Source organism: Daucus carota, chromosome 1 (genome assembly GCF_001625215.2).
Source record: "Daucus carota subsp. sativus chromosome 1, DH1 v3.0, whole genome shotgun sequence".
Classification (NCBI taxonomy): Eukaryota; Viridiplantae; Streptophyta; class Magnoliopsida; order Apiales; family Apiaceae; genus Daucus; species Daucus carota.
In genome coordinates this window covers 20,687,674-20,700,185 of record NC_030381.2, presented here as the reverse complement: position 1 = coordinate 20,700,185, position 12,512 = coordinate 20,687,674, and the positions used below count along the sequence as shown (strand labels likewise).

The 12,512-nt window shown below is 30.0% G+C and overlaps 1 pseudogene; it reads right to left on the bottom strand.

The window, feature by feature from the left end:
* Nucleotides 1-5,874: 5,874 nt before the first annotated feature.
* On the bottom strand, nt 5,875-11,936 carry LOC108218878 (uncharacterized; annotated as a pseudogene).
* Nucleotides 11,937-12,512: the final 576 nt, after the last annotated feature.

Below are 12,512 nucleotides of genomic sequence, written 5' to 3'. Positions count from 1 at the left end.
AACAGTGCATTTATGTCCTGTTTATAATCAACGGATGATAAACTTCTGGCAGTAATAAGACCATGCGACCAAATTATCCTCTTTACATTATTTTATTTTATTTTGAACAAATCCGCTTTACATTATTATATATGAGAATATAATTCGAAATCTAAATTTTCTCTTCTTCCGAAAGATGATTTGTAATTAAACACTAATTTCAATCTTTTTTCTCTTTTATATAGAGGAAGCCTGGAATCATACATGAATTATTATAAAATATCTAAAAAAAGTAGGTTGAAAATATTTTCTCATAATTTTATTAGAATAGAATTTTGAAGATATTCAAGAAATATATATAGTTAAAACTATTTTAACTTAGAAGCCATTTTTGAAACTAATTCAACTATATATGAAGTAGATTGATTTTAAGTTGGAAACCGGTTGATAATGACTCCGCTCGTTGATGTGTTTGTTGTCACTGCTTTGGGTGGTGTGATAATCAGTGATCGGAACATAAAAGCATAAGTAGAGAATGAGAGAGATATGTGATATTTATGCTTTCAAGAGTGAATATTTTTTATGGCCGAAAGAGTCCCTCTTTCAATGTGTGAAAAGCCATGTATTTATAGTATAGTCATATGAGCACTATAGATTAAAGAGTACAATTGCTATAGTTGTAGTGCACCTCCACGCTTCCTGTCAAGCTTTAGTTGAGTCACTTTTTAGGTATGATAGTTACAGTGTTGTTGTCCTTGTGGCATGGGTATGCAAAGAGTTGTCTACTTTAACTTTATTGCTCCCATAACTTTATATAGTTGTTTATCATATTTTGTCAAGTTTGTAGATATTATTATTAAATGATAATTATGCATTGTGTATCACCGGTCTTTCCATAAACTAATCTAATCACTTAAGTATATGACACATCCACAAATAGGTACACTGAAAAATTAATATACTTATATAAAGGAGAAGCGAGGGGCGTGTAGGTGGCATCTCTTATATCGCTCCGTTCTATTTTTTTAATTTTCTGGAATTTTTGGATGAAAAATATCAAAAATTAGAATTACCTTTTTTAGTTTCGGGTATATTAGAAGTAAGTTTCAAAATTTGATTTTGTTTCAAATTATTTATGGAATATAGTAGCTTGAAAGTTTTAATCTAATTTTGTTTCGGATTATTTAATTATGGGAATGAGTAGCACACAAGTCTCCCTGCACCTATAAATACCACTATAGATTGTAGGGTTTTGAATCATCTAAACACAACCTTCTCTTCCTCAATACCATAACCCTACCTCTCTCTGGTGATAGTTCTCTTGCTCGATTTCTAACTCGAAGGTGTTGTTCTTCTGCAACGATAAGTGAAGGCTGTTTATACAGTATTAAAAAAATAAAAGTTGTTTCAAACAAATGTAGTAATAGACCGCTATATTAGAGTGGACAAATCCAAACACGGGAAAAGAATATCATCTTGACATGATATTGATGGTTGATATCAATAAATTAACTATTACTGATGTATGTTTGTTGGTTATTCTTTTATAATATTCGTTTTGTTCATCGGACATGTTTGTTGTTGTTAATTTTTATATGATTTACTTTGTATACAGGAAAAAATTATTCATGCATTATCAATTTGCTCGGTTCAAGCAACTTTTAAGTAAAGGTTTTTTATACATGAAGGTTGTTTGTACAGTATTACAAAATAGACCGTTATCTCACAGATTTAAGTTAGATGTTTTTGTGCACAATCAATCCAAAAAAATTGGAGGAAGATGATAATGTAACAACATGATTACTTTTAAAAAAACAAAAAAGATAAGATTCGTCATGCTTTAAATTGTTAATTACGTGTATAAATTTATTTTCATTTTTTCACCATGAATTATAGTCCAATTTTGCAATTTTATATATTAGTATTGATATTACATCAAGATTTTTTATAATATAAATTTATTTTATCCTACAAATATTAATTTTGAAACATTAATATATTTTTTATAGACAGCCACAAAATTATTTTATTCTACAAATATTAATATTGATCATTAATATAATTTTTATAATTTGAGAGACGTTTAGGTGGCGCCTCTCAAAGAGCTCTATTCTATTTTTCTAATTTCCTAAAAATTTTGGATGAAAAAATATCACAAATAAAAACTGTCTATTTTAGATTCATATTTATTGGAAGAAAGTTTCAGAACTACCTTTTTCAAAATATCAAAATCAAATCAGAATTTGAAACTATCGCCATATTTTTGGAAAAGGTGTATGTCAAAAATATAAAGTATTTTTGATAAGCAGGTTTTTTCTCAAATATCAAAAATAAAAACAGTCTTTTTTAGTTTTAGATATATTTGACCAAAATTTAAGAACAACCTTTTTCAAAATATTAAAATCAAATAAGAATTTGAAAGTATCATCATATTTTTAAAAAAGGTGTATATAAAAACAGAAAGTATTTTTGATAAGCTGGTCTTTTCTCAAATCAACCCCTATAAATTGAGGTCAAACACCATAAAATTTAACACACACAATTTTTTTTTGAGTTTATTTGTTTTCTATTCTTCTCCATCTAATACAATAATGAGTTACACTGATGGATGTTTCGAATGGCGATAGAGATGATTTGCTTGACAAAAGTAAGAGTTTGTCGGACATAGGAGTCAACGAATTCAAACACGGGAGAACAATATAGTCTTTGACATGATATTGATGGATGAAAACGTCAATAAATTAACTGTCAGTAATATATGTTTGTTCCTTATCCTTTTATAATATTTGTTTTGTTCATCGGACATGTTTGTTGTTAATTGTTATATGGTTTATTTTGTATAGAGGAAATATTATTCATGCAACACTTCCACAATATCTATTTGCTCGGTCCAAGCACCATTTAAATGAAGATTGTTTATACAATATTAAGAAAATAAAGGTTTCTGCAAGTAAGGGTAGTTAATTAGTTATAGACCGCTTGCATCTCAATGATATTTAAACTTTTACACACCCATGTTCTTACAAGATTTAATGTCTGTTTATTGACAAATTGATGTATATTACTAGATGTTATCAATCAGTTCTGTTAAAGAGTCGCATGCTTTTTATATGCAGGAGTGATGTATATGTCTAAAAGGTATTGTTCGGAAAAGTTAATGGCAATGTTTATGAAGAACATTGTTATTTTAAAAAAAAACCATAACTAAAATTAAGATTTGTTGTGCTTTATATCGTTAATTACATGTAGAAATTTATTTATTATTTTTTCACTCATGAATTATAGTCTAATTTTAAGTATTCATATTGATATTGCATCGAGATGCTTATAATTAAAATTTATATAGTCTACAAATATTAATTTTGAATCAATTATATAATATTTATAAATCGCCGTAAATTTGGGAATGTTATATAGTCTGCAAATGTTATTTTCGAAAAACTCACATATATTCTTGTATAACAATGTTACTGAGGTTTCAGATTTTGGGACTACACTAGATTCTCTTGGATCATTCACAAAAAAATGAAATGATTCCTTACAAACTTTTTCATCGAACTATTGCGAATGTTACCGATTGGACATGACATTCTGAATAATTTTTTTCCAAAAATATGTTTACATAATGTAACTTGTTGGAAAGGTAACTCTATTACTCTGGCTAATAAGATCTTCAATTGTGACAACAATGAAGAAAAATACTTATAATTTTTTGATCTTCAAATCTTTTTTATTTTTGATACATTAGCATCTATACTATACTATAATAAGCCAACATGGGTATAATTTGTAGTCCAAGGTTTTAGTTATATTTTTTGGTTTGGTACTCTTCTTTTGGTACTATAAGTCTACAAATGTGGAGTCTATTAATATTATATTGTTAAACAGTTTCAAATACTAAAACACTCATAACAATCCATTATCATATAATATTTCATTAAAAAAATTATAATGATGTTATAAATAAAATTATAAATATACAATTTTGAATATCTTCTTTTAACAAGAACCTTCATATAACTTTTTTAACCTTAACGTGTTCTATCTCAATATAAACACGAATCATTACATAACCCTTCCTAACTCTAATCTTAAAATTTATTGTTGTAAAAAAAACCAAAATTACCAAATTACGTTGAAATTCGATTGATTTACTGAATGTTTCAAATGTATTACATGATCGGCTATGTTTGGAAAAGATTTGAATTTTCTGATTTTTTTTATTTTTAAATCAACGTGTACTAAATTCGGATTAAATGTACTAAAATCCTGATTAATATATATATACTAGCCTATAACCCGTGCGAAGCACGGGCGATCATATAATTTTAATGTGATTATTTATAAGCTTGATATCATTTTACTTATGTTTTTTTATTAATTAAATAAAATGGTATTAAATTATATTAGTTGATTCCATATGTGAATGTTTCAACTTTCATATAAGCTTAATACTATATTTTTTTATTAATTAAATAAAATATTATTAAATTATATTAGTCGATTGATTATATTAACTTTTGAAATTTTGTCTTGTGAAATATTTTTCTATATTAGAAATTATTAATATTAACAATCAATTTGTTTTTCAATATGTGAATGTTTTCTTAATATTAATATATGATAATGTGGTTTCTGATTAATATCACCTCAAATTATTCATATTTCATTGCATAGCAAATGATACTATTGTATTTGAAAAAATTTAGTTATATTAAAATATTGAGCTGAAATTGTTAGTTATTGGTAAAAGATCTATACATTTAAAAAATTTAGTTATTAAAATGTTTTTATTATCTATACGTGAATTTTTTCTTAATAGTACAATATATGATAATAATGTAAAATGCTACGACAATAAGGGTGATGTCTTCGGAGCTCTTTGTCGATAACTGGTGCACATAGAACTTGCGTGTCATTGACGGGGAGTTTCATGAGCAATGCTTGGGTCCATACAGGTTGGTCGAACTTCTGCAATTGTTTTCATTATTTTATTACTATTGAATAAGCAATGAGACATTTTGTCATCTTCCGTGTCTTGTTTACCAAAGTGCATATATCTGGACCTGGATTATATTTGCACATAAAGTTTTATCATGTATGCAAACTTTGTTGGTCCTTATTTAGATCAGCAATGGATGGCTTGATAGGTAGAATGATGTTCCGCAAGTCACTCGATCATCTGGCAAGAATATTCAAGTCTACTTCATTTGATTTAGAAGAGTGTCATAGAAAAAACAGAAGTCTTGATGCGAGACACGCACGTGCTGATATATTATACAGTTGCAGTCTTGCAGAGTGTAGACGCAAAAATGATTTTTAAATACTAACTTTACATTTGTTAATTCAACGATTTAATAGAAGCAAGATATCAAAAAAGGAAAACTTCGCTATTATAAACTAATTGACTATTGTTTCAACTTTTGTAGACACTTGGTGTCTAGATAATAAACCTTAACTATGATTAATCATTTTGAGATTATAGTTGTCAAGTGGAGTTGAAATGATAAGTTATATATGCTTTTCTGGATACACTAACCACCTTTTTGTATCATGTATTTAGTATAATATTATAAAATCTAATGACCATAAAATTACTGCTAGATGCAATTTGATGTGATGATTTGATGTTAGAATAAGTTATCAGGATCAATAAAGTTAAAATAAATTAATGTTATCTTTTTATGTGATGGGAGTTGATCTCTCTTTTTCAACATTGATCAATTAGACAGTTTTATCAGCCTGATGCTATCAGGCGTCAACTTTAAGCAACCGAGCTTTAGTTGGTTGCCCGCCCTTGTTTCATGTATTTGTTCAATTAAATCAATATAAAGTGATGATATATGACACTATTATATTCTTATAAAGTGATATCGTGCGAAGAATATAGAGAATTTGACCCTTCAGAGATATATGGAGCACCGGGGAGTGGATAGTACTCAAGTACTGGACACCCATAGTTTATGTAAGCTCTAGTTATTTAATCGGTAGCACATATTAGTTATTTAGGCACCACTGGACATGGGAACTTCTCCGCCAAAATTTTACTAATCTTTTTAGCTTGTAGCTATGGCGATATATGAGCTGTGCTCTCACTTTTTGTTATGCTCACATTAATCGTCTGCAAATGCTAATATTGAGAATAGTCTATAGGCAACTCTATATACTGCGAAAACCAAAATTGCAGTATAGCTAACATCGCTTGCAAACCAACATAGAATATTTGCATGTACATGAGATAAAAATTACTACTATTCCTAAAAAATCTTAGTTCTTAAGTTACATATTATGGTGTGAGAAATTACTTACTGATAGGCAACAGAGAGTTTTAATTCTTCAACAGCTGCTGAAGTCTGAGCTTCCAAAATGGATTGGTCTTCCTCAATCATCATGTCCCTCTCTATAGGAACATCACTATCACCACTAACTCCCACTCTGCAAAGTCGCTTGGTTCGCACAAGCGGTCTCTTCGTTCTTTTCCGATTGAAACTGCATGTTGCTTTCTACGTTGTGCTGCAACATGTCCAACTGTAGATCACATACAAGTTAATACCCCTCTATCCCATTAGAAAATCCCACCACCAATCTCAAGTCTGAAGTAAATTAATTAAATCCAGCAAACAAAATATTAAGCGAATAATACTACTCCGACAAATTATGAACTGAAATTACGTCAATTCAGAGTTTACATTTTCAGCTCTTCTAAATTGACAAAAAGACGTTCCTATCTTCCGGTCACAGTAAACAACTCAAAGCGATATTTATTTCATAATCACTGCAAAATTGTTCTTCAAATGTCAGCCAATTCGAAGTTCATTTCCCCGGATATAATACCACATTGGGAAAAAATGCGATTAACCTTCCCCGAAAAAGTACTATACAGTTATCATTAATCAATAATAGTCCAAAGATTATAATCATTGTAAACAAACATAACCAAAGAATCTGAACATTAATAACAAAAATAGCCCAATTATCAATTTAATACTATCAATAATTAAATTAAACATACAATATATCGGAGTTGGACAAACCCCAGAAAAGCATACATATCTAATTTGAACAATAGATAGGTAGCAGATATAACAGAGATATAGGAAGCTTGTAAGTAGAGACGGGGTGGAGGAGTTGACCCGAGGATTTGATTGGGTCTCTTTTGTGAAAAGCTAGAAAGATGCAAATCAGTATGATACCTTCTCTTGTGACGCCAAAGATTCGAATAATAGCAGCAGGACCAGAAAAATTAGGCGACAACTCTTTGTGACTCTCTCCGATCACATAATCAATTTCCAGCTGCTAGAATACTAACACAGTTCATAAATTAAGAGCAGCTGAACAAATCATTCACTCGCAGATGTTTGCAAAGTGTGAGATATATCCAATATTAATTATAAAAATATATATATATGAAATGCCTTGAAAATCAAAATGATATAACACCAAAGTAGTTTGACAAATCAATCACCAGCTTCTTATATCTCTGTTATATCTGCTTATAAGGAACATAGAGAATGTATCAATCCTTCTTTATGTTCTTTATAAGCAGATATAAGGATTGATATAACAATCCTTATAACAATCCTTATAAGCAACTAAATTACTGAACTTAAGATAAGTAAACAATGGATAACAAAGAAAACTACTTATTTAGAACATAGAGAACTCATATTCATATATATATATATATATATATATATATATATATATATATGTATGTATGCAGAACATACCTTCAGGGGAGATGAATTAAGTAGTGTTCTTGAGAGATGGAACGAAAAGTAGCACATGAGCTCGCCGAGATGAAGAGAGAGACATCGAGCTATTTAGCGGACTGTTATGTGTAGTATTTGGTTTTGTCTGCAAAGTCAATCTCTGTTGGAAGAGAGAGTCCTAATAGGAGACGGTTTTTAAACATTAGTATAGCATTGAGACGAAACCAAAAAACGTGAGACGAAACCAAAGAAAGTGAACAAAAAGTAGGACCACAAATTATACCTGTGTTGGAATATTATAGTATAGTATAACAACATATCTTAGCTTCGCATAATAAATTATTGAACTTGCTGCTAGTGACAAAATCGGGAAGGCAAGTAGGAAGTTTGGTAATTGCTTTATTTTAAAATATTTTAAAAACCCTACTCCCCTGCAATGAATGAAAAAATATATGTAAGTTCATTTTAACAACACAAAGGTTAATACAAAAGTATATGTACTTCTAAGATTACAAAGGAAAAAGAAGCACACTTTTAAATGTATATTCTTTCGCATTCATATAGCGAACTTTAGATGTTAGCAGGAAACTTCTCATGGAAATAGAAATGAGTTGAAGAAGAATTTTATAGAATGATAATTCTATAGTTACACAATTTACCCAGGTTTATCTCTTTAACTGTCATAATACATCCGAGAATTGCTGATAAAGGGAATACAGAAGTAAAAAATAGACATACCAATAATAACTTTGAATAAAATTGTACACCATAGGAACTCTAGCCTTGCACCAAGGCCTTAATTCATCTGTGGAACGACCATGGCATATATTAACATATCCATATGCTTGGAAAATGAACAATGGTAGACATATGCATAAACAACACAATGCTCCTGCAAAAAGAATTTGTACTGTCATCTAGTTGAGAAGTAGATAAATTTATAAGAATGTCAATGATCAATCAGAAAACTTATTATAACAAAAAGCTAACTTTACACAGTTAACATAGTATAATTAAGATAAAAGGCATGGCCTACTTGAACTAAAATGAGAATTTGAGAACTGAGAAGTTCCGGTGACAATGTAGAAATTTTCAATTTCAACTATGCCAAGCAGCTTCAGTCAATGGCTTACATAAACCCGCTTTTTGTAGTAGGCAGCATCGTAAGCTTGATGCATTGTCTAGAAACCAATATAGCCTGCATTAAGAACCCCATTTGACCTTGCTAGTACAGAGAGAGCAAACCAAAGTGTAGACTTATTCTTTGCACCAGACATAAGGTGACATATTCCTCCAATTGATAACAGGGCATATAAACTCTCAGAATATCTGCACATAACAGCACTAAGCAGCGATCAACATTCATTTTCAACTTCCACATTAAATATTGAATAAAGGGAGGAGTATACATTGATGAGAAAAATATGGAAGCTGGATTGAAACAAAACAATATTGAGGCCCTCAGTGCTGTCCTCTTATACTTCAACACAATAACTGACAACCTGTTAAAAAGAGAGTAGCACACTACTCAACTTGATGAAAATTTGCAATTTAAGTATACAAAATCATACACAAAACAATATTATCCAATACATGAGGCCGTAAAGAGAAAGCACACAATTATAAATATAACTATATTTCTCTAGAAACTGAATGCTACATTTATAAATCTCTGATTAGATTTCCCCAAACTTCTAAATCTAATTTTGTACTCCCTCTGTTTTTTAATATTTAACGCTTTGACTTTGGACACGTACTTTTAAGTGCTTTGACCGAGTAGCTAAAAATATTGTTTTTAAAATTTTCTTTTTCTGAATAAAAATATATAATCAAAATTTTAATTCACAAAAAAAATCAATCAAAAATAATAACTTTTACTATCCGGTCAACTCGCCAAAAAATGTGTGCCAAAAGTCAAAACGTCAAATAATAAAAAACAGAGGGAGTATATCTTATTCTTCAACTTTAATCTAGACATCACATCTGTTCGCCAGTGACGCAAACATCATTGAAGTATTTATCCATATAGTTTATTATTTCCATTGAAAGACGCAAAAGGTCCAAAGTATTTTACACATAATAGATAGACCCACTAACTGTAACTCATATAAGCATATAACTACTGCCTGCGCATGAGCTATAAGCAACTAAATTACTCGGCTTTATATAATTGTCAAACAATTATAGACATTAATATAGATAGTTGTAGACGCACATACACCGGTAGTCATGTAGGATATAGTAACAACCAACTCATGACTCACCTATGGAAATACACTACCGCAAAGACATATGCTATGTTATTAAGCACATAACCAGATAAGCCTAGCACAGCCCTGTATCCAACAAGCGGAACCAAGGAAGCAAAAACTGCAAGTCACACAAGCATGTAACAGTATCAATACAACTTCATAACGTCAATATTTAAGATTGCAGGTCTTCAACAATGACCAGTAGCTTATTAGGTCATGAGATTCTGAATTATTTATTATTCAGTTAATATACATCAAGTATTCAAATATATATTGTTAAGTAGGCTGAAGTTATCTAGTTTATCTATAATATGCTTAACTGTTTATGGGCGGGGTTTTATTTCTCACTTAAGGTTGTACCTCATAAGACTTGATAACCAAAACATTTTTGGATATCAAATTAGGTCTATTTGTTTAGAGGTTGTAAATTTCTGATCCCCAGTCAATTTTTAATCGTTTTTGTTGTCATAAATCAATGCTACCAAATTCTATCTTGCAATATCAACCCTTCCTATAAATTCAATAAAACCAGTTCTACATATCTGAAATACCACAAGCATGTTGGTCACGAGACCTCAGATTTCTCTTTCTTTATAATCCCCAATATTCCATATTTGCAAGTTATAATTTACTAAAATAAATTTTCAAATTCATTATTCTTTTCCGAAGGCATAAAAACAGCCTGAAAACATAGGATTCAGGCTTACAACTAAAATAATACTCTATCCATGTCCAAGATAAATCACTTCATTACGCAGCCAGCAACAAGTTCATTTAACAAGAATGCATTATACTACTCGAAACACGAAACACTTTAATACATATCTAACACATATTATACAATATAACAATAACCGCAGCCGAAAGTAAAAAAGACACACATTTTAGGACAATCAAATTAACTGGAATTGTAAGTAAAGAAACGCACCAGTTTTGGACAAAACGAAAATGCAGAAAGGAAGCAAGGGCCAGAAAACATAGGACTGCTCGTATTCATATCCGCATTGCGCGATACGAACAAAGTAAACGCTATCCCAGACAATGCTGTTTTCAATTAAGGAAGCCACATACGGAAATTTGATGTGAATTGATTGATTGTTTGGTGAAGAAAGCCAATTAGGGTTTATAGAAGCAGATGTATCGTAGGAAGAGATTGAGAGATCGGCAGAAGATGATTAGGGTTAGTAGTAAGAGTCTTGATGCAATTGCGATGTTAGTAACGAGGCGATTGTGGTGATCTCTGTTGGGAGAGAGAGACGTGATAGGATACGGTTTGTAAACGTCGGTAGTCGGTACAACACTGAGACCAAACCAAAAAAAGTGGGACGAAACGAAAAAACGTGAACAAAAACTAGGACTACAAATTATACCTATGTTGGCTTATTATAGTATAGTATAGATATATATATATATATATATTAGGGTTTGTCCATTTTCAAGTAATCGGGAGAAAATATAGTCAGTTCAATAATATAACTTAATTAAAATTCAATCCATTAATACTAAAATACTAATAAAATGATGTTAAAATTTAAATTATATATAATAAATTACGAACTATATACCCGCCCGTGCTTCGCACGGGTTAAAGGCTAGTATTAATAAGTTGTCAAATTCCTATGAAATTGTTGTTTCATATTTTACAAGACTACTTAAGTTAATCTCATTACAGATAATTTGATTTCAGATTAACTAAAGTATATATTTGTTATCAATGTCATTATCGCGATCATCTTTGAAAAAACACATAGGTGATAAACAGTTATTTTTTCACAAACATGATATGTACGTCCCTTATAAAAATATCAATTTCGTGTTTGTAACACGGACAATATTGTTACTGTAAATAATAAAGCCAATCCATTTTGCTGGGATGAAAACATGAGGAAAATCACCAAATGTGTTTTTATAGATAACTATCTCTCGACATATCATAACAGTTAACATCCTAAATCTTAAACAACACATTCAACCATCGGCAAATACCTGTCATAATTAACATATAACATCTGGTACAAAAAAATTATACAAATACGAAAATCGCAGGTTTTTGTTAAAATAATAAAATGCTCATTTAGATAGTTAATCATCTAGAATCAAACTTATCTATAGACATTCCTTTCGAAACACAAACTTTGCAAGGTGAGTAAGCACCAACCAATATTTGATTCAATACATCAATCATTTTATAATCAATATACAACTTCAAAAACCTGTTTATATATTGTTATTATGAATTTTCTCCCTTTAAATTTATTATGCTGTTTGTTCCGGATTAACTTATAGCCGATTTAAAATTTAACTGATTAATAATTATTTTTCAATTAAATTTAAATTTTTAACTAAATACGAGTAATATATCTGTATCTCTTCTCTTTAGTATATATTGCCTGAAGGCTTTTTGCACTGCTTTTTACCATTATGCCCTCCAGCAATTGAACGTATTTACAGTATTTGCCATGTTTCATTTTACTTGCACGTGCTATCCAAACTTTACGTACAGAACATACAGAACAGATACACACTTTCTCAATTCAAATTTTGAATTCTACTTTCCTTTTTTTTTTTT